Raw genomic sequence first — 24,045 nt, 5'->3', positions numbered from 1 at the left:
GGTTGAAATAGCCGCTCTGCGGCGCTCGGCGATGACGTCATCTGTCTTAAAGGTGTATGCGTACCACCTAATTAGAAAGGTGGGACGCATATTTGAAAGAAAAGTGGAAAATAAGGGTACCAGAGGTACCAGAATCTTACAGTACCCCCCCTTAAGGCCGGCTCCGGAAGGCCTATAGCACTGGTTTCTCTGGGTATTTCGAGTGAAATCTTTGTATAAGCCTAGGTGCGTGAACATCAGTGGTATCCAACCAGGTGTCGTCTTGGGGTCTATAGTTCTTCCATCTTATGAGATACTGGAGTCTTCCTCTGTGGATACGAGAATCCAAAATCTCCTTAATCTCATATTCTTCTCCGCCTTCAACTTGTACTGGAGGTGGAGGCAAGATGGTGGGCCTTATTCCCTGATTAGGAACATGGGGTTTCAGTAGCGACACATGGAAGATGGGATGGATCTTGAGATCTGCTGGTAAGGTGAGCTGTACTGCAGCTTTTCCAATAAGTTTCTTAATTGGGAAGGGTCCCAGAAATAAAGGTCCAAGCTTTTTGCTAGGGATCTTTAATCTTAAATTTCTTGTCGATAGCCAAACAAGGTCCCCAATAGCATACTGAGGAGAAGGTCTTCTACGTAGGTCGTAGTACTTCTTTTGTTGGCTATGGGCGTGTGAGATAGTGGTATTAAGTAAACCCAGAGAGTCCTTTATTTGGGTAAGATAGTCTGAGGCTACTGGGTTACTTGATGGTAGGATGTGTGGTGGAAGAAGTGTGGGATGAAACCCATAGTTCAAGTAGAACGGACTTTGCTTAGCAGTACTGTGGGTTGCGTTGTTATAAGCAAATTCCGCCAGAGGGAGAAGGTCCACCCAATCATCCTGTAGGTATGATGTGTAGCAACGCAGATATTGTTCTATACACTGGTTGACTCTTTCAGTCTGTCCGTTGGTCTGAGGGTGGTAGGGAGAAGTGAGCTTTCGCTCAATCCGTAATATTTGACAAAGAGCTTGCCAAAATTTGGAGATGAACTGTGAACCACGGTCGGATAAAAGAGTCTTTGGTATTCCATGTAACTTGAACACATGTTTCATCAGTAGTTCCGCTGTTTGTTTGGATGAAGGTAGTCTACGGATAGCGATGAAATGTGCCATCTTTGTCAGGTGGTCCACTGACACTAGAATGATATTAAATCCTTTAGAAGGTGGTAGTTCTACTATAAAGTCTAAGGACACAACCTCCCATGGAACCTGGGGTATTGGTAGACTGCAGAGTAGACCAGATGGTTTTGTAGTGTCAATTTTGGACCTTGCACAGATGTCACATGAAGATACAAATTTTTGTACAGACGTCTTCATATCAGGCCACCAAAACTGCCTAGTAAGCAAATTAAGGGTTTTCGTCATACCCATATGTCCTGCCATGGGCACATCATGTGATAACTCCAAGATCTTGGTACGCATAGTAGGGGGTATGTAGAGTTTGTCGTTGTAGTAGAGGAAGCCTTCTGCATCAGTACTTAGTTGTGGTGGAGGTGAATCCAATCTTATACTGTGCAAAATCTCTTCCTTCAGGGAACGAACAACCCCAATAATACGTTCATAGGGTATTATAAGAATAGAAGGGATTTCAGTGCAGTTATCTTCGGTTAATCGTGATAGCGCATCCGCTTTTTTATTTTTGTCTGCAGGCGTGTAGGTCACTAAGAAGTTGAATCTTAGGAAAAATAATGACCATCGTACCTGCCGATGGGAGAGAGTTTTGTTAGTCTGGAGGTATTGAAGGTTTTTGTGATCTGTATTTATTAGTATTGGTAACCAGGTACCCTCAAGTAGATGTCACCAATTCTCCAGTGCCAGTTTTATGGCAAGCAACTCCTTTTCACCCACTGGGTAATTCACCTCTGGGCTGCTTAATGATTTTGAAAAGAAAGCAACTGGGTGGAGTGATGAAGTATTTGTTGGTCGTTGGGAGAGAACTGCTCCTACTGCCATATTTGACGCATCTACCTCCAGAATATATTGGAGGGATGGGTCTGGATGGCGTAGTATGGGAGCAGAAGTAAAGCTTGATTTTAACAAGCAGAAAGCTCGATTTGCTTCTTCTGACCATTTGAATGGTTTCTTTATACTTGTCAATTGTGTGAGAGGTCTCACAATGGCAGAAAAGTTCTTGATGAACTTCCTATAGAAGTTTGAAAATCCAAGAAATCGCTGTAATGCCTTACGAGTTGTTGGTATAGGCCAGTCCAGAATACAGGATATCTTGCTCATATCCATCTTAATTCCGGTTTTGGATATGATGTATCCCAAGAATAATATTTCTTCTTTATGAAATAGGCATTTTTTTAATTTCACGTATAGATTGTGTGCGAGTAATCTGGATAACACAAGTCTTACATGTTTTATATGTTCAGAGAGAGATCGAGAATAGATAAGTATATCGTCCAGATATACTACAACACAGACATCAAGTAAGTCTCTAAAGATGTCGTTTATGAACCTTTGGAAGGCTGCGGGAGCATTACACAACCCGAATGGCATCACAAGATATTCGAATAATCCGTATCTGGTTCTGAATGCTGTTTTCCACTTATCTCCGTCACGGATTCGGATTAGGTTGTATGCCCCTTTCAGGTCTAATTTAGAGAAGTAAGTAGCCCCACGCACTTGTTCAATGAGTTCAGGGATGAGGGGTAAAGGATAGCGATCCTTTATTGTAATCATATTTAATTGCCTATAATAGATAATAGGCCTAAGACTTGAATCCTTATTGCGGACAAAAAAAAAAGTCCTGCAGCTGTGGAAGAAGTAGAGGGTCTGATGAACCCTTTCTTCAAATTCTCATCCAAGTATTCCTTGAGATGAGAAAGTTCATCCTGTGAAAGAGGATAAACATGACCGAAAGGCAATTTGCTGTTAGGGAGTAGATCGATAGTGCAATCATAATCCCTATGGGGAGGCAACATTTGGGCATTTTTTGCACCTGATAACATAGTGGTGCAATCTCATCTGACACCACAGACAGGATCTTTCCATAAGATGGGAGGTTACACGTAATCTCACAATAGTGAGAAGGGAAAGACAAAGTCCGTTTTTTCCAATCTATGATTGGTTGATGTGTGTGTAACCAAGGGAGTCCCAAAATAATAGAAAAATGGGGTGAAGATAGTATATCAAAAGTGGTGGTCTCCATATGAGACTCGTTAGTAGTGACGAGGAGTGCTTGTGTCTGGTTGGTGATTGGACCAGAAGATAGTGGGATACCGTTAATGAAACTAACAGAAACAGGTTTAGGTTTTGAAATAATAGGTATTTTATTTAAGGTAACAAAACATGTATCAATATAGTTTCCACAAGATCCGGTGTCGATCATAGCCTTGGTGGTAATCCTAGTCTGGTCCCACTGTAATGTCAAATGAACAAAGAGATAGGGGTTAGAAAAGGAAGTCGTTAATCCTCCTAGCAAAACATGTGAACACTCACCCTCTTTTTTGCGGACAAGGGGACAGACGCTTATCAAATGATCCGGGGATGCGCAGTACATGCAGAGGTTTCTGGATCTTCTTCTGGCTCGTTCAGTAGTTGATAAAGGTGGGCGTATGGTTCCTACCTCCATGGGAGTAGGGTCAACGGCCGAAATCCGAGAAGGACTAGACAATGGCATTCCCATTTTCTCAGCCCTTCTTTCACGCAGTCGCCTGTCGATGTTGATACTGAGTTGTATTAAGGCATCCAAGGTGCCAGGTAAATCCGCTCGGGTGAGCTCGTCTTTAACAGCTTCTGACAAGCCGAGTCTGAATTGAGTTCGCAGAGATGTATCATTCCACCCTGAATCAAGGGTCCATCTTTTGAACTCAGCTACAAAGTCTTCTACAGGTCTCCTTCCTTGTTTTAAAGCCCTCAATTGAATATCAGCAGTACTCTGTCTGTTGGGGTCATCATATAAACTAGCGAGTTCCGCTAGGAATAAAGAATAGGAGTTCAGAAGCTGATCATTTTTCTCAAAGAGAGAGTCTGCCCAGGCCCGTGGGTCACCCGTTAAGTATGAGATAACGGTACAGACTTTAATTTGATCAGTAGGGTATGTACGAGGTTTTAACAAAAAAAGTAATTGACATGCGTTTTTGAATTCACTAAATTTTTTCCGATCACCTGTAAACACTAGAGGAGGGTTTATTTTAGGTTCAGGGGTTGAGCAGCAGTGAGCCGTGAAAGACGGGTTACCTGCTGTATCAGAGTCTGATTTTCTTCTTTTACTTCAGTAAGAGCAAGCATTAATGCATTTACTTGTTGTGTTAATTGTGTCACTTGAGTGGGTAATTCTGCTGAATCCATTTTTAAGGTTCGTTCAATCTGTAACGCTCCTGCGTTTTTGTAGTAGGCTGGATTTGCAGCTGCAGAATCTCCACTCAGTAGTCATGTAGAGATGTGTTGAATAACCAGATCCAACTCTCCAGACTCATCACTGTGGGCTTGTCAGCTTCAGCATACAGATATACACACTCAATAAGATGTTCCTGGAGTGATAGGATGTATATAGCAGTATGAAGATGATGTGCTGAAGGGACAGGTGTGAACAGTGACAGAGATGGCAAGCACTTGATAGAAATGTTCAGGAGAGTATTAGATGGTATTAGGTAGAATGCAGATAGGTTAGTAATCGAGTATGGTAACAGGTGGTAAGGACAGCAGATGACAAATACAGGATAGACTAACCCAGTGCAAGGATAGATGGTAGTAGACTCAAGAGCTAGCAATCTATGTAACAGTGAAGATGATAGAGTTAGTATGCATAGATAGTAACAGTCCTTATGTGCAGAGGTAGATAGTGTAAGTAAGGTTATGGAGGATTCCCCTGTGGGGTACTTATCACTAGTAAAGTTAGTAGTAGCAGGGTCCAGTAGTAAGGGAGTGATCCAGTAGCGAGATACAGGGATCGGTAGCGAGGTTCCGGTCTGTTTCCAAGTAAAAGGGAATAGCTGGAGGTTCCGGTAGCAAGGTAAGCTTGTAAGCATGTGGACACACGGCAGGCAGTGAGTGAAAGCAGTAAGCCAAGAGTGATCGGGTAGCTAGATACAAGATCAGTGAGTGAAACAAGTTCAGGTAGCGAGATACAAGAGCGAGTAACATCAAGTATGGCTGCTCTGCTGACGGCTTGAACGAACCAACCATGCGGTTAGAACAAACGATGTGAGAGAGAACGCCGGCAGGTGAAATAGCCACTCTGCGGCGCTCGGCGATGACGTCATCCATCTTAAAGGTGTATGCGTACCACCCAATTAGAAAGGTGGGACGCATATTTGAAAGAAAAGTGGAAAATAAGGGTACCAGAGGTACCAGAATCTTACACAGAGCTTTTTTTGGGTGGTATTTAGTCACCAAAAACAAATTTTTCTTGCTTTCTGTTATAAAATTTTAAACACAAAAATAATCTTTCTTCATAAATTTAGGCCAAATGTATTCTGCCACATTTCTTTGGTAAAAATAACCTACAGTGTACAGTATATTATTTACTCAAAAGTGCAAAAGTTATAGAGTTCTGCAAATGATGTTATATACAGTATATTTGAAAATCGATCAGTCCTGAGGTACTGACTGACTGCCTAACTCATTTCATGAGGCCGTAAAAAATCAGGACAGTACAAATACCCCCCCCCCAAATGACCCTATTTTTGCAAAGTAGACAGTCCAACGTATTTAAAAAGAGGCATGGTGCTTTTTTTGAAGTTCGAATATTTTGACATGATTTTTTTTTAAAAAAAGAAACTAAATATTTTATTTTCCCCACAGTCGTTATAATGACCAGACTCCTAAGTTTCAAATGAGACCAACTGCTTTCACCGTCCTTGCCCGTCCCCAATTTGTTGGACACAGTTTAGTGTGCTGGAAGCACCTAAAATATGTGAGTGGTCAATTTATAGTATTAATAAAGGCAGTTTTAAAAATGGTATAAGCACTATTTGGAGCCCTTTCATTTCATGTACTGTATCATCACATCTGACCGGGAGATCGACATTTGCGTGAGCAGAGCACTGGTTTCTCTCTTCGGAGCCATTGGTAGTTCTACTATTTGCTTCTAATTTTTTAAATTAGACTTCCAAGGAATTAGACCTTGATAATATTTAAAAGTGGATTAATTAATGTGATAGGTAGTAAGGAGTTTAGATGCATACATTTTGGAAGCTCAAAGGTACTCCTTGGATTTTGAGTCCCTCTATGCATCTAGAATATGGAAAAGTCTCACATGTGGTATCCCAGTACGGTGAAGGCAGTTGGGCTTTGTGGCTTTGGAGACCTCATTTCCAGCAAGAGTGCTGACTTACCATAATGACTGAAATATCAAGTACTATTAGCTCTACTACAAAGTATTTCTTGAAGTGAGAACAGACATTTACCAAATGACATGAGTCCAATAGGACTACTTTAAGTCTCTTGCAGACTTTACCTCCTATCTCTGATAGTAGTGGAGTCACTAACCTCCTTTTTTTTTCTTTTCCCCTAGCTCCCTCATTCTCTCTCCCACCTCCCTTGCTTCGTATCCTCCAGCTTCCACTGATTCTGCTTCCTCTCTTTAAATTCCCCCCACTTCCTTTCAAATTTTGACTATATTTTTTCCCCTTTCCTTTTTCCCCAGTTCACTCTGTTGTGGAAGGACAGTATTACATAACAACTTGGATCTTTCACTTCAGGATTCTCTACATATGGGGGTCGGACTTGAATTTGTTCTGTTTGTGTATTTGATTGTAACAACTATAAATTTATGCTGTACTCGTTTTTGCTTTTGAAACCTTAGTTCCTGTACACCAGTGTACGTGTAACCATGTAATGGACTATGTAATGTTTCTTTTAACATTTGTTCCTACTTACTTTCACAACAAAATAAAAATTGATTACATATAAAAAAGGGGATTTTTATTTCAGGGTGCTATTTTACGGCTTTCATTCCTGCTGTATGTAAACCAAACTAATTGTAAAAGAAAAAAAAATAAATTCAACAGTCAAATAAGCCCTGTCCTTTAAAATCTTGCTGTTCCGTAACACTGCATACAGCTTGAAGGCATACCCAGACATGTTATTTAAAGGTCCTTTACGTTTTCAATGTTGCCCTTGAAACCACATGAAAGGACCCTCTCTCCACTGTTAACTAGGTTAAGTGTATATGTGGAATACACTCCAATCAATATGGTAGGATTTATATAAACACCACTAGATCTGAGGATTCGTGGACAAATGAAGTAGTTTCATCTGCAATGTGCGTTTATTGATTGGGTTACATAATATATACAAATTATACACTAAACAGTATTTACAACACAATGTACAGTATAAATACAGTGGGTTACCTGATATTTACAAATTATACACACATGCATATTTAAAATTCAATGTACAGTACAATTATGGATTTAGTTTACTTCTCAGCTTCAGGTATGGTAATACTGAAAGTATTTGTGTCCCAGAATAAAGAAAGAGCACAGCTTGGTAACAATTCATTATATCCCTTCTGCTTTCTGTACAGTAGCTAATATTATGCACTCACATTGGTCGCTACAACTGGCAAATAAATATTGGGCACAGCCTTATTGGAGGATTCAAATAAGGCTTCTGTTTACCACCCATGTGATATGTGATAAGGAAAAACAATGGCAAGGTCTTTGAAGTGGAAATATTCACAGTAACACTGATCGAGAAGAAAGGAGGGGCATAATGAAGAAATACACTCAAAAGTTTTAATATATTCCCAAATATCATAATACCTATTAAATACAGTATATTACACAAGCAAAAGTTGATATGGTAACACCATTGTACATTATTTTTTGCAAACTTTTTGCATTGTTTCATGTCCCTCATGGCAGTGTCCAGCTTCCCACATCTCTTATAAAGTAGCTTGCCCATTAGTCCTAAAAATAGCCTGAATGTATTAATAGGATCACTCTACACAGACAATAAAAGGCCTTGCCACTATGTTAAGGTTTGCCGAATTTCCAATTCCAGCATTTGTCAAACCCCTTGGAGAATCAAACATGGGCAGATTTGCCTATTTTTTTTTTTTTTATAAAATATTTTATAGAATTTTTCACAACAAAACAACAGGTTTAACATAAGGCTCTAGTTACAAGGAGAGTGACCGTAAACAAATAACATGTCAGGTTAAGGGGGGGTGGGGGAAGAAGGGGGGAAAGGGAAGGGGGAGGGGGTAGAGGAAGAAGAGGAGGGTAGAAGGGATAATGATGCAAGCAGGGAATGTTACTTCATTATGTACAGCGATGCTGAAGGGCCGTTGGCTCCCCTCCCATCTAGAGGAGCCAAGGGAGTATAGTAGAAAGAGCTAATTAGTAATAGTTATAGTGAGTGCATGGCTATTTCCTGGTAGTAGGGAAGAAGTGTCCACTGATATAGTTTCTTGAACAATTGTGGGCGTCTTAGGAGGAATGCAGGCTTAGACTTTAGTTCAATCCGGGGGGAGAGGCGTGCAAGGGGTAAGGTCCCGAGTGCTTACAAAGAACTTAGTATAGAAGGGGATTGGGGAAGCAACCCCCTGTTGGAGCAGATCTTGATATAGAGTTCCCATTTCGTCTGAAAACGTTTAGGGGGGAGGTGAAAAAAAGATACATCCAATAATTCCCTGTTAAAAAGTGTCTCGAGTTCTGATTTAACATCTTGGATCGTTGGGGGATTGGCATGTATCCAGGCTCTGAGGATAGCCCTTTTGGCAATCATCAAACAGGTTAAGATCCATGCCTGATGGCGTTGTACCAATTTCATCTGAGGTGCAGTCATCCGTTGCGTGGACGCCTCAGGCGAATCTTGTAGTAGGCCAAAGAGAAAGGAGTAGGGGCCTGTGGGGGGCCGATACCCCACTACGTCAGAAATATAGGATGCTACTGTGGACCAAGTCCAGAGTCTGTGGAACAATGATGGCTTGTGTTTGTGGCACCAGGGGCAGCAACGCAGGGGAACCTCCGAGATAATGGTGGAAAAGGGAGAGTATGCCCTATGCATAATTTTCAGTTGCTGCTCTCTCCAAAATTCATTGGAAATATGTTTGCAGATAGCGGCATACCCCTTCAGCTTATAAGATCTAGAGTCATTTCGTGGGAGGTCCTTGTCCCAGGGAGATTTGGACCACTCGATACGAGGGAGGCTGATGCTCAATTGAAGAGGCTTGTAAATTTGGGCGAGTTTGAGATCGTTCGTGACCATTAGTCGTTCCAATATAGACGGGCAAATTCTCTCCATCTTGTGTTTCGCTATAGACAAAGCGAAGGCTGTGGCTTGGTGGGCAAAGAGGAAGTGGCCCGCTGGCAATCCATAGCGGGATTGTAGGGTTGAGAAGATGTAGGGGGAGCCTGAGGTTTGGTCAAATAATTGTGATAGGAAATGTAAACCCTGGTTGGCCCATGTGGAGAAGACCCCCTCACTAGCCAGGGGGGGGGGGGGGTGAATGGGTGACCCGCTATAGGCAAATATTTGGAAAAAAATGGGAAAAGGCCCAGTTTCTTCTGAATTTCTCTCCAAGCTAGCTGGGTATCTCTCAGTAGTATATTATGTTTCAAATGAGGGGGCATAGAGATTGTTTTGCTATGAAGGAGGGAGGGAAGTCCACACGGGTCAACCATTTGGGATTCTAGAGCAAAATTAGAGTACTTGGAGGTGCCCTTCAACCAATCTATGCCCACTCTGGGGAGGCTCGCCAGATTATAGAGTCAGGTATCCGAAAGATTCGCCCCGCCCTCGCGTTTTGGCAGAAAAAGTTTTGTCAGGGAGATATGTGCCCTTTTGTTGTTTCAAAGGAAGCGTGTTAGTGATTTGTGTAGGGAGGTGATGTTGGAGTGTTTGAGGAGTAATGGGATCATCTGTAGTGGATAGAGCAGTTTAGGAAATGCTACCATTTTATAGAGGTGACACCTCCCCAGTAGAGGGGGAGGTGCATCCAGTGTTCAAGTTGTTTGGTTATTGAGGCTAATAAAGGAGGGAAATTTAGATGATATAGATGAAGGCGTTTTACCAATTTTAATGCCTAAGTAAGTGATGAAAGAGGTCGCCACTCTGAAGGGGGAAGTGGAGGCCCATTGTGGTGTCCTGAAGTGGTAAATGGGTAAAATTTCACTTTTTGAGTAGTTGATACGGAGTCCGGAACAGTTACGGAAAGTGTCAAATATGTTCTTAATTAAAGACATATCCGCTGCAGGATCGGCAGTGAAGAGTAGTACATCATCAGAGAAGAGGGCCGAACGGACCTCTTCATGACGTATTCTAACCCCATGAAAGGAAGGATTATGGAGAAGGGAACGAGAAAGGGGTTCTAGGGTTAGGTTAAATAGAAGGGGGGATAGAGGGCACCCCTGTCTGGTTCCCTTCGTGAGTGGAAAACTATTAGAAATATGGCGGGACGTGACCACGCGTGCACTGGGAGAGGAATGCATTGCTTCGATCAGGTGGAGGAATGGACCAATGAAGTCAAAGGTGGATAGGACCAGACGGAGCCAATTAAAGCTAACGTTGTCGAAGGCTTTTTCTGCATCCAGTGGAATAACTGCTAGGTCAGCTGTGGGATTAGCCTTTACGTGTTCGAGTACCACAATGACCTTACGGATGTTGGAGGTGGCAGATCGACCCTGGGTGAACCCTGCTTGGGAGGGATGGAGGAGGGAGGGCATAAGTTTGGCCAGTCTGTTGGCCATAATTTTGGATAATAGTTTAGTGTCTAGATTTAGAAGAGAGATAGGGCGATAAGATTCCGGGTCCGCTACATCTTTTTTGGGTTTTGGGATGAGTTTAATATCGGCCTGCAAACCAGATGGTAGGTAGGGTCCTCCCGACAATATAGCTTGGTAAGCAGACGTCAAGGTGGCGGAATTTGGGGGAGCCATAATTTTGTAAAAAACTGCCGTATAACCATCCGGGCTGGGGGCCTTGACAAGAGAAAGGGAGTTAATAGCGGAATCCACTTCAGCCTGAGTGATCGGAGCGTTTTGAGTAGAGAGTTGGGATTGATCTAGCTTGGGAATGAGTGTGTTCACCAGGAAGGCCTGAGCCTCCTCCGGATCGATGGGGGTCAGGGCCATACAATTTAGTGTAAAACTGTTCCATGATAGTATTAATTTTGCCTGGGTCTGTGGACAGATGGCCAGAGGGCCATAATGTGTGTCGGGGAATAAGGGCCTTTACACATCCGAGCTAATAGTTTTCCCGCCTTGTTCCCGAATTTAAAATATTGGAGGTCATTAACCGCTGAGCGGAAAGTTTCCTGTGTTTGAGCCCATAAATCAAAGGTGGACTTCGCCTCCTTCCATGCAGTCCTGTGTGACGGCGTGTTCTGGAGGGAGAGACGGGCTTGGGTCACTCTCAGAGTAGCGCTGGCCGCTAGGTATTGGCGGTTGGCGTTACGCTTATAAGCAGTTGAAAAGGCAATAATTTTACCCCTGAGCATGGCTTTGCCCTTCTCCCACAGCAGACTAGGATTATCGGCATGTGCAGCATTATCTTCCAGGAAGTTAGACCAAGTCTGTTGCAGAGTGGCAGCTAAGTCAGAGTTATTGGCCAGGTACGCCGGGAAACGCCAAGGGGCCGGGGGAGCCCCCACAGGTTGAAGCTCCAGGTAGGTGGAAATAGGGGAATGATCCAATAGGGCCATATCTGTTATATCAGGATCTCGTGTGAATGGTAGCAATGCATGATTGGCCAGAAAATAATCTATACGGGATAGGGAATCATGGGGCAGAGAGTAGTACGTATATAACCTATCAGTGGGATGGGCAGTTCTCCAGACATCTGTAAGGGGAGTCGAGGCAACAAACTAAGAGGGTAGGGGATTGATTTTTTGGCGATATGGGTTGGGAATGGGCTGGCGATCTGTCTTCCGCCGGGTCGATGACAGCATTAAAGTCACCACCCACCAATAGCGGGAGGTGAAGGTAAGGGGCCAATTTCGAGGTGAGGCACTGGAAAAAAACTTTGGTAGGAGGAGTGGGGGCATAGACTGTGGATATAACCAACTCTTTTGCATGGATTCGAAGTTTCACTATAAGGAGCCGGCCATCAGTATCAGTGTCAATGGAAAGAACTTTGCAGGGGAGATTTTTATGGATAAGGAGTAGGACACCCGCCTTGCCTTTGGGCGATACGGAGCCAATAACTTGGCCCACCCACAGTTTTTGGATGCGAGGGAAGTTACAAGAGGGAAGATGCGATTCCTGTAGTAAAGCTATGTTTGTTTTGAGGTGTTTTAAGTGACACAGGATTGCCATTCTTTTATTAGGGGACCTAAGACCTTTGACATTCCATGAAGTGACTTTCAAATCAAGGTGGGGGGGGGGGCTTTGCAGAAGGTATTATAGTGTCATGTGGAAGGTGATAGTGGGGCGCCGAGGAGCACCACCTGCAGATGGGAGTGTAGGTGGCACAAGGGAAATAGCCTCTCAGGGTGGGCATGCGGTAAACATTGCACCTGTGACTGATGCCATTGAAACATATAGATATTGCGAGAGATAAAACATGAAAACTAAGAAAATAAAAACATACCAAAAAGAGGAGTGACTTCCCTTTTTTCCCCATGAGTAACTCCGCCACCGACAGCGTTACCGGAGAGTTGCTTGGTCTGCTCATATGTGGATACGGTGAAGTGCGACCCAGGAGATAAATCTCGTCGAGGCTCCATCTAAACCGATTCAGGAGTAAAAATGATTAAATTCTAATTTAGTTAATCCATCACATTGTGCTCTTGAAAGAACAAGTTACACACAGGTTTTTAATTTGTTACTTAAAGCGGAGTTCCACCCAGGATTTGTTTTTTTTTTTTTTAATACCCCCGGGACAGTCAGGGCTAGTGCATTCCACAATGGCTAGCCTCTGATCTGTCCCGGGTTGCACTTACCTGCAAGACGAAATACTTACCTTGCAAACGTCTTGTCCAGCGCTGCCATCTCAGATGTGGGCAGCTTGAAGCCAGCGCGTCCTCTTCGGCGTCTTCTTCCGCCTTCTGTGGTCCCACGATGCTCTGCGCCGGCCCCGACGTCACTTCCGGGTCGCGCGCGTCACCCCTCCACAGCTTCTGGGCATGCCCAGAAGCTGTTTAGAAGGGGATGACGCGCGCGACCCGGAACTGACGTCGGGGCCGGTGCAGGCGCAATGATTCCTGGGAGCTATGACGTTCAGCTCCCAGGAATCATTGCAGAGCCAGGAAGTGACGACGGGCCGCGGCCGAGGAAGGAGGAAGAAGGAAGTAAGGTAAGTATATTTTCTTCGCTACGAGGTAAGTAAAAAAAAAAAAAATATGCGATTATCCATTTATTTTTCAGGTGACCCGGAGCGAGAAGATGGAGGTAAGTATAAAAATAGGGTGGAACTCCACTTTAAGGGTGGATTTGGAAAGGATTTGGAGGTGCCTGATGGTTCTGTGAAGCGAAGTACTGCTGGGTATGCTAAGGTGAATTTTATTCCCTTTTGGAATAAGGCTGTGCAGGAAGGTTGAAAAGCTTTCCGTCTGCGGGCACCGTCTTGCGAGTAATCGGCGAACAGGAGCAGGCGATAGCCATCAATCTGCAGAGATTTTGCGTTACGAAAAGATTTCAGTATGGCAGATCTGTCCATGAAATTCAAATATCGCACTAGGCGAGGAGTGTGGCGGTCGTTTGAGGGAGATCCAAGGTGGTGTGCCCTCTCTATTATGCATGGCATGGTGATGCCCAGGGCCTGCGGTATGCGAGCAACACATATATCTGCAAGCGTACCTGTTCCAAAAGATTCAGGGTTATTCCTGCGGTACCTGTTCTCTAGGTCATCCAGCTTATCAAATATATACTGTTGGTTCTGCTTCAATTTGTATTCTGTGGAGAAGGAGTTTTGCACTTCATCTTCTATCTCAGAGATTCTATGCTCCACCTCATTCAGCCGTTTGGTATGTTCCCCCAGCTCTTTACGGAGCTGGGATATTCCCGCCGTGACAGCCCTTTTCCACCGTGGCAGATATAGTGGGTGACAGGAGAGCTGCCACAGTCTGAGCTCAGGCTCTGGCATTGTTCATCAGGAGGATCCTGGAGGAGTTCAGCGGGAGGCACGGGGTTAACAGCTTTCCCCATGTGCGAGGCGGCGGCCATATTGCTTCCCTGGGGTGCTGGGACCTGTCCGTCCGGACGATGTGGCGAGGCAGCTCCTGCTGTAGTGTGGACCACAAATCGGTCTATGTGGAGGCAGGGGGAAGTGGAGAGGTCAGTGGGGAGACCGAGAGGCGGACCTGAGCAGGGATGAGCCGGCTTAATAAGCTGAACTGTCCGGAGCCGCTGCTCTTCACTCCTGGTTCATAGGGCACTGGAACTGGAAGTCCTGCCTATTCTAAGTGCCAAGCTCCAGCATTGCCCCTGGATAGAAATTTTTTGGACCTAGAGTGCATAATATTTTACTCATCAAAAGTTGAAGTATTTTGAACTTAAAGAGGAAGTAAAGCTTCCTCTGTAACTTGTACCTATAGGTAAGCCTATGATGGTACTGTAAATATCTACTAAACATGCACCGTTTAGGAGATATTTACTCTGCATGCAGCCAGTGACATCACTGGCGCATGCGCTCTGAAGGAACGGCCGCCCATACCGTTCCTTCTGGGCCCTGTGCCATGAACAATGGGAGTGACATCATCAAAGCTCCGGCCATTCAGGTGGTGGGAGGACGCGAACCCGTAAGGAAGACGGGTGAACATGCCGGCGGTGTCAGCAGCGTGTGGGCACCAATGCAGGGGCTTCATTTTAAGGTAAGTATTTAATAATGAGCTAGTTTGTGATGCATACTAGCTCATTATGCCTTTGCCTTTTTAAATGTATTTATTTTTGGAGGTTTACAACCTCTTTAATTGGTAAGTCCACTTTAGCATAAAGTGCACTCTAATCTCCTAACCTCTTCCTCCTTCAATTCTAACATCTCATGACTAAAATGTTCTTGCCTGCCCACTTGATACCTATGGACTGACTCTTGAGGCTGCAGCCACTCAAGAGATGGTATTGTGGAATTTTATAGGGATTTGCTGCACAGGCATGGCCAGTCTCAAGGACTTTTTAGATGTGAGATGTCAACATTAAGGTAGACTGTGGATCTATAGATTTAGGTATGCACCTGGGGTGGGGTCGAGTGGGTTTACTTTCACTCTTTGAGGCTAGGTAGGAAGAATATATGTATTTCAAGTAAAAGTGGACTTATCCTGCAAATGCTGCATTGGTGCATGTTGTCAGTGAGGGAGAATCCACACTGGAAAGTACAGCTAAGCTACATAGTTACATAGTGTGGTTGAAAAAAGTCCATCTAGTTTAACCAATAAAAGGGAGGAAAAAAAATCTAAACTTAAAAAAATTTTACATTCTTATATACACAATCCCATATCCACAGCTGATCCAGAGGAAGGCCAAAAAAAAAAAAAAACAGCAAAGCATAAACCAATTTGCTCCAGCACTGGGGAAAAACTTATTTCCTGATCCCCCAAGAAGAAATCAGATGATCTCTGGATAACTTTACCTATAAATGTTAGTATCCAGTTATGTTATATACATTTAGGAAATAGTCCAGGTCTTTTTTAAAGCAATCTACTGAGCTGGCCAGTACAGCTGGACAGAGTTTTGGACAAAGTGCATTACAAGCTGTCCATTCCCGCCTGTGGTAGGGGACAGTGTGGTGTGTGCGATTCAGTGCATCACACACAGCTCCCCCCCCTTTTTCTTTGTTTTTCTACAAACTTTATTTGAAGTGAACAAAAGTACACTTCATTCATGTTGCTGTACAGCATAGGGATGTATTGTGCTGCTGCTGTACAGTGCCAAGTATTTCTGTACAGTATGCTGCAATAAAATGTATGCAGCTCTGGGCTGCATTGCAGTGCGAATGGAACACACAGGAAACAATTGTTTACAATGCAGTAAAATGCCTGTGACTGCCTTCTATGTGAATCCACCCTTAAGTAACAAATTAATAACCTGTGTGTAGCCTGTTCTTTCAAGAGCACAATGTGATGGATTAACTAAATTAGAATTTAATCATTTTTAAAATTTTAGTTGGTAGATATGTTGGCTTGCTGCCCAATCATCCGACTTCTTGGAATAGTCTAAGAGGTCATTAGTATAGAGTAAGTATTATCACTTTCAGATTTTTTTTTTTTCTCCTTTGAGGTAGAATTTTTAAGAATTTTGTAGCATGAGAAAATGGCACAATAATCCTTTCTCTTGGTACTGTCACTTTTATGCATTTTACTTTTTTCACAGATGACTGAATAACTTGTATATGCAGATTAGATACAGTATTTGCTTTAACAACAGAGACAGGGTGTGTTTTTGGAGTTGTAATACTAATAACACATGTTTTACAGACTGTAAGCAACACTGCTTGTATATATTTGTGAACCCAGTAAGATATACATGTATTTTAGATTTATAATGATTTTGGGGGCCTATTTATAACTGCCATTTGCTTTACCACACATGTTCTACCTCTATTTTTTTCCAGATTTTTTTCTCTATTGTATAAAAATTTGATGTATGAAGCTATATTATCAAATTGCTGTGTTAACAAGTAGTAAAAAGTATAGACATTAACTAAATCTGACAAAATAAATCACTAGGGTCCCCGGTTCAAAAACCAACCATGACACTACCTGCCTGGAGTTTGCATGTTCTCCCTGTGCCTGCGTGGGTTTCCTCCCAGTACTCCTGTTTCCTCCCACACTCCAAGGATATGCTGGTAGGTTAATTTGCTCCTGTCTAAATTATCCCTAGTATGTGTATGTATGAATGTGAGTTAGGGGCCTTAGATTGTAAAATCCTTGAGGGCATGGACTGATGTGAATGTACAAAATGCACTATATTACCAAAAGTATTGGGATGCCTGCCTTTACACGCAAGTGAACTTTAATGGCATCACAGTCTTATGGGCCATACACACTATAAGATTTTCTGAAGACTTTTTCCTTTAGATTTACCAAAACCATACAATATGAGGTCAAACCTAAACACTTTCAATTTGTATGCAATCTAGCAGGCCCATGCACTACATAGAAAAGGTAAATCTGAAGGAAAAAGTCTTCAGAAAATCTTGTAGTGTGTATGGCCCTTTAGTCCATAGGGGTCAGTAATGACTTGGCCCACTCTTTGCAGGTATAACAGCTTCAACTCTTCTGGGAAGGATGTCCCCAAGGATTAGGAGTGTGTCTAAGGGAATATTTGACCACTCCTCCAGAAACCCATTTGTGAGGTCAGGCACTGATATTGGAGAGAAGGCCTGGCTCAGAGTCTGCGCTCTTATTCATCCTAAAGGTGTTCTATTGTGTAGAGGTCAGTACTCTATGCAGGCTATAAAAAAGTTGCTCCACCCCAAACTTGCTCATCCATGTCTTTATGGACCTTGCTTTGTGCACTGGTCCAAATCATTTGGTGGAGGGTGTATTATGGTGTAGGGTTGTTATACAGGGGTTGAGCTTGGCCCCTTGGTTCCAGTAAACTAAGATGCCAGCATAACAAGTCATTTTAAACAATTTCATACTCCCAACTTTGTGGGAACAGTTTGGGGATGGCCCCTTCTTGTTCCAACATGACTGCGCACCAGTGCACAAATCAAGGTCCATAAAGACATGGATGAGTGAGTTTGGGGTGGAGGAACTTGACTGGCCTGCACAGATTCCTAACTTCAACCCAATAGAACGCCTTTGAGATGAATTAGAACGGAGACTGCGAGCCAGGCCTTCTCCTCTAACATCATTGCCTGACTTCACAAATGCGCTTCTGGAAGAATGGCCAAACATTCCCATAGACACGCTTCTAAACCTTGTGGACAGCCTTCCCAGAAGAGTTGAAGCTGTTAAAGCTGCAAAGGGTGGGCCAACTCAATATTAGACCCTACGGACTAAGACTGGGATGCCATTAAAGTTCATGTGCATGTAAAGGCAGGCTTCGCAATACTTTTGGCAATATAGTGTATATATAGGTAAGAATGGCCCAAATAACAGTAACTATTGATTGATTCAGCCAGAGTACCTGTGTGAATGAGTCATTAGGACTCATTCACATGTGAGGTTGGGGGTTGGAAAAACCCCACGGTTGACCTGTGCTTTTTCCACCCACCAACTACTACCCCCTTTATCAACAGAGGCAGTGGATAAGGGTGTACACATGTTACATCCATAATGCTATGCTTTATAGTCATGGCAGAAATTATACCCTAGTCAAACAAGACCTATTGAAGTGAATAGAGCTGCTCTACAAGCTGCCACAACTGCATGCAGAACATGTGGTTGCAGTGTGCTAGTGCAGGCTTAAAGCAGGTGGTGAGGAGGTGATATGCCTCCTCACTGCCTGTCAAATGCTGTCTGAAGATTGCTCCAAATACTGACTGGTCTTCAAAGCACATGTGAATGAGCCCTTAATTTTTTTAATTATTTATTAGAAGGTTTTTTTTTTTTTAGAATTTACTTTTTCTTTTCTTTTTTTTTTAATTTTTTTTTTTTTTTACTGCACTATTGGGGAGGCTTTGGTGAAATAACAGGGTTTTAAACATAACCCTGATGTCTCACAGAAAGGAAATGCAGACATAGATTGCTCCATCCCCTTCTCAACAGCTTCAACTGCACAAATGAATGAATAGGAAGTACTGAGAGGCTTCCTGTTCATTCACAAACCAAAGCATAGTAAACCAAGTTTACTATGCTTCAATGATGGACACAGTAAGTGATCAGTACTGATCAATTACTTGTTCATTCAGAAAAGAAGGGGCCAAAAAATAGAATATATTTACCGACCCGCCCCCCCCCCCGACTCTACATCCCGAAATGACGCCCCTGTGTGCCAGCTGCCGGTGGGAGGAAGGAGGAGGAGGGAAGTCAGCAGCGTTGGGAGGGAAAGGGTACACAGGATGGCCTGGACAGCAGGTGAAAGAGGGGCACATATGGGGACCTAGACAGCAGAAGGTGGGGTGATCAGAGACATGGGGGGCACAGATGCTAGAATCAATCTCCCTGCAGCACAGGAAGAGGGAGAGGAGAAGCCAGTGGTACTGCAAGGGGAGCCACAGGAGAATCAGTGTCAGCAACAGGGCAGTACAGCCAGACCTCCTGCTCGATAGATGCCCAGGCCCCCCTTTTGAACTGATGGGGCCAGATATAGGAGGGCCAACTGTACTGCCTTATCAGCAGCCCTGGGATGGGGAATCAATGAATTTTCTTTCCATCAGCTATTATGTTGAACAAAAGAAAAAACCTGGCGCATATACTCTGGTTCTGTGCTTCCCTACACAGCTTTTGGGCGACTATAGCAAAGCTCATAGCGGACATAATAGGAATCTTTAATAGATTAAGAGCAGAACAAGCCTTACTGAGCATAAACCTAGATATCTATCTACCTCCAAGCCGCGCCATAGTTATGCATATTTTGTATGCAGCGAGGCTAGTTATAGCACGCAAATGGAACTCAAGGAATATCCCATCTAGGGGAGAAGTAACAACACTAGTAAAGGAATCTTATGAACATGAAAAAAAAACTCTGGCACACAAAGAAGATCGTTTGTCCCACTTTTATAAACAATGGGAAATATGGGATAGCTCTCCGAGGCGCAAATGAGTCCCAAATATAGTAGCAATCTGTTTTTACAGATCCCGCAGTTTAGTTTACTCTCGGTTATAGCTTTTAAATCCTTGAACCACCCACTTGTTGATACCCGATTGTACCTAGGAGAGAAAGAAGGGTGTTCTTTATCTTACTTTATAACAGACAGTAACTATCTTTAACAACCCAGATATTGATGAGCGTCGGCGAGTCTTGTTGGGGGATGGGCATATTGAGGGGTGGATGTGGGCCCTCACCCTGGGGCACAGTATGTTCCCCAAGGGGTGTGTTGGGGCGAGGAACGGCCTCCCTTCCATCCATATTTCTATATATATATGGCTAGACCCCACACTTATGCCTTCACTATATAGTTTGCATGCGATGTAAATAAGGCACTTAGACTTACTATACAGAAATGGTCTTACTGTGGTATCCTCTATAAGTGACTGTATGTTGTAATCTACGATTTTGTTTTCTTTCTTGTATTCTGACTTGGTTGTTGTTCTTTGTTTTTTTTGTTTGCTTTGTTAATGAAAATCAATAAAAAACTATTGAAATTAAAGGAAAATGACTCATGTATAGCCAGCTTTAGTGTTACTCTTTCATATAATGCAGGATAGCAAAAATCATTCGGAAACAGCTACTGCCATGTTAGCTGCTACAGCAGGGAGTGATGGGTTCAAATACCCTGCTTGTAATAAAAATAAATTCAAATTTTAAATGTTTTACAAGTTAAATGGACAAGATCAATGAGCTTTAAATCCAGCAGTTTTGTTAAAGAAACTAGCATTTTTTTACTGATTCTATTAGTGTTTATATTTATTTTACAAAAATTAGTTTTCAACAAATAATAGGAACTCCTGACTCCAAGGGACTTTCTACTAAAGAGTCAGAGATTTCTTTAGAAAATGTAAAGATGACTAGATAGTGACTAGACAAGGACAACATGAACTTACAGTTTATTGCTTTTAAAAGCATTATTCACAGAATATTGAGTTCACAGTCTAAAGATCACCTCGTAAACCTTTGTTTCAGTTGTAAAATACCACAAATATTATAATTTATTATTGAATTGGTGAATTATACTCACCTTTACTTCAGCACTGTTACTTTACTTGGCAATGCAAAAACTGTACACTGAGCTGCATGTGTGCAGTTCAGTCTATAGAGAAGACAGGCAGGTAAGAAAATGTTGTTTTTAATTTTCAATATGCCTTTAGAGTTTTCCGGAAAATAAGACTGAAGCAGATGGAGCAGAGCCCCCTCCCTCTTTGCAGGGCATAGCCTTCCCCTCTTCTGGGGTGTAATTACTAATTACCTTCGGTACTGGCCCAGCTACTCTGCACCTCCTATTGGCCTCCCTAAATAACCATTTTTTGTGGCTGTCAAAAGAAGGAGCAAAGGGGAATATGAGTGTCATTTGAGTGACGTCTCTGTATCTTCAGGGTTGCTGTCATCACATCCAAGATGGCACTCTCAAGGCTTTTGGTTGTCTATAAAAGGAAAGTTTTTACAGGTAAATAACATGCATATGATAAATAAAAATTTAGGTTTATAAATAGATTTTTGATGAAATCAATGACCTGGCTACAAGGCCTCTTTAGAGAAATAAGGTTCATGAATATTAATGATGAGCAAACTGACCTTGGTCCATTTTGCAGAGGTATCGGCAAACCCAGCCTGAAATTTGCGAACTATGAACATAGTGTGTGAACCCCTATAAAATCTTTTGGAAGATAAATCTTGTAATTTTTTTCTGCCCTTTTTTTTAGGTCAGATTGCAAGTTTTTGGTAAGAAATACAAGCGGAGCTGGGCACTGCCATAAGAGACATGTACCAATGCAAACAAGTAAAAAAATACAGCTCACTGGGGAGCCAGTGTTTTAATAAGGCTTAAAGGGCAACATTACCAATACATAATTCCCTTAATAACATGCTTGGGGGATGCCTTGTCCTGCACATGAAATGGCACACCTGTGGCATTTAGAAAGAAAAAAAAATCCATTGCTGCTAAATTACATTTTCTTCCCTTGCCTGATTCTGTATGTAAACAAAGCTGTCAGGGGATCCTGAGTCATGATTATATTTGGTCAATTATGTCATCTAGCAGCACTGGCCAGTTTGTTGACCTTTAGTTGCTAGCTGGGTCGCTGTCATTTGAGTCCAATGGGAAAGGATTGTTAGCACGTTTTTTCGTGTTTGTGTCAGCGGGGGTCCTCAGTGTGACTAACAATGGATCTATGTTACTGGATGATGTGATTGATGGTGGGTTTAAGCTGTGGGATAGGATTTTTATTTTTAATAAAATAGTTTTTCAAGGACATCTCTATGTTTGTTTACATGTACTTTTTATTTGAATGAGTAACAAGGGGCACCAAGTACCCCATAGTCCTTCTTGTAGGAAAGGCAGTTATCTGGAGCCCCTTATTCTAAAGGGGGCTCCCAGATTGTTATAAGATTACCCCCACATACCCCATAATTCACAAGGCCAGGGATGTGAGGATGAGGCCCTTGTCCCCATCACCATGAGGGCATGGTACCCTGCCAGTGGACCCACCTGCAGGGTACATTCCCATGTTGTTTGCCATGGTTCAGGAGTAGGATGGTGCACTCCTACTGTCTCTTTCTTTTCCTGGCCAGTCTGGATGCATATTAAGTATGTATTTTAGGGGTGAGAAATATATATTTTTTGTCATATCAGATTCATACCAGACTCTTATTATGGGTAATATTTGTAAAGTCTTTATTATTGATTTTATCTCATATTGTTATAATTTTTTTTGCAAAGAATCCTCCCTAAAAATCCATATCCCTTTTATAGGCATGTAGCCTAGGCGTCCAAAACATGTCAGAAAGAAAACAAACAAACAAGCAAAAAAAAAAAAAACTATGGGCTGCTTCCCAAAATCCATACCAAACCCTTATCCTAGATAGAAACTCCCTCCCCCCCAAAAAAAGGATAAGGGTCTGGTATAGATTTTGGGGAACCCCAAAATATTTGTATGTTTTTTTAGGCAAAGGTAAGGGTCTAGTATAAATTTGGAAGAGGACCCAATGCAAACTAAAATAAAATAACAGCATGGAGTCTCCCCGAAATCCATACCAGACCATTATCCAGGCAAAAAGTCTGCATGGCCAAAAAAGGGAGGGGCAGAGACGCACTTTGCATGACACAGCATGTTTATAATCCACCCACATTCCACCCTGAACCAATTCCCCTGCCCCAGCAGCAGAGGGCAGTCGGTGGAAGGTAGTGGAAGGAAAGCCATCTGGCAGAGCTGCAAGGAAGGGGCATCGGGGGATTGGTACTGCATTGGAGAGGGGGACAAGAACAGGGAGGATTGCAGCAGAAGGGTGAGGGGAATTAATCTTCAGAGTCCGATCCCCCTATGGCTCCACCTGCAGCAGCTGAAACTAGTGGATTCTAAAGGAGGGAGCAGCAGGGAGATTGGGGGAAGCAATGCTGCAATGACGGATTGAAGGCAGGGGGGATTGAAGCAGCAACGGATGGAGGAGAGCAGGGGGGGTAATACAAGTGACAGGAGGCATTTAGAAAGGGAGCAAGGATGTTAGAGTGGCAGAGGAAGCAGAGCAGTAGTGGCAGTGGCGAGAGGGGATTTTACATTTTAGATAAATAGCTATGATCAGTGGCTTGTCAGCCACTAATCACAGCTATTCTTTTATTCAACAGAGTCTTCTGAACAGTTATGCTATAAGTTCATGGTCACTGAAGTAGCTATGAGCTTAAAGCAGAAGGGGAAATGCATCAGACACAAGGCATACTGAATAGCCAGCTTGAAACAATTCTGTAGGTCCATACGCTTTGAGTTCTTGACAGCAAAGGGGTTAAACGCCAAGATAAGCTGATTGAAGCAACACGGATGTTAGGATGATCTTTAATTTACAAAATGCTCAGATTCAGACCCCTACTGTATTAAAAATATATTGTCAATAAAGCGATGCAAGGTGTAAAAATGCTGCAAAAAGGAATCATGGCCTTAGACGTAACTTTCTTCAAAATGGGTCATGTATAAGTTGGCAAAGCTGGCAGCCAAACTTGAACACATAGTTGTGACCTGAAGCTGCTGGAAGAACTTTTGATCAAAATAAAAAAAAAGTAGTTACGACTACGAGTAAGAACTATTTCTAGCAGTTATATGGCAAAGTCTATCCGGCTAGCAGGAAAATGTAAACCAGTCAGTACTGATTCTATTATCATCAAGCCTTTATTGTGCAGTATGGATGTGTATAGACAATTCGCATCCATGCTGCATAAGAGACAACTGTTGAATATATTATCGAAATGAACCATATGGTTAAAAAAATTGGCGGTATTAAGAAGAAAACATTGCATACCTGCAACCTTAGGTTATAATAGTTGGTCCAGAAAGATAAATAAGGATTGAAAAACAGATTCAGCCCCTGGAAGATTCTGTATTCTTTTAAAAATCTTGGGGAGGCAATAAAAAAGGGGTGTTAGTG

The sequence above is a fragment of the Pelophylax lessonae genome (assembly GCF_965119305.1).
Source record: "Pelophylax lessonae genome assembly, chromosome: 3".
Taxonomy (NCBI): Eukaryota; Metazoa; Chordata; class Amphibia; order Anura; family Ranidae; genus Pelophylax; species Pelophylax lessonae.
This window is presented reverse-complemented; position numbering follows the sequence as displayed.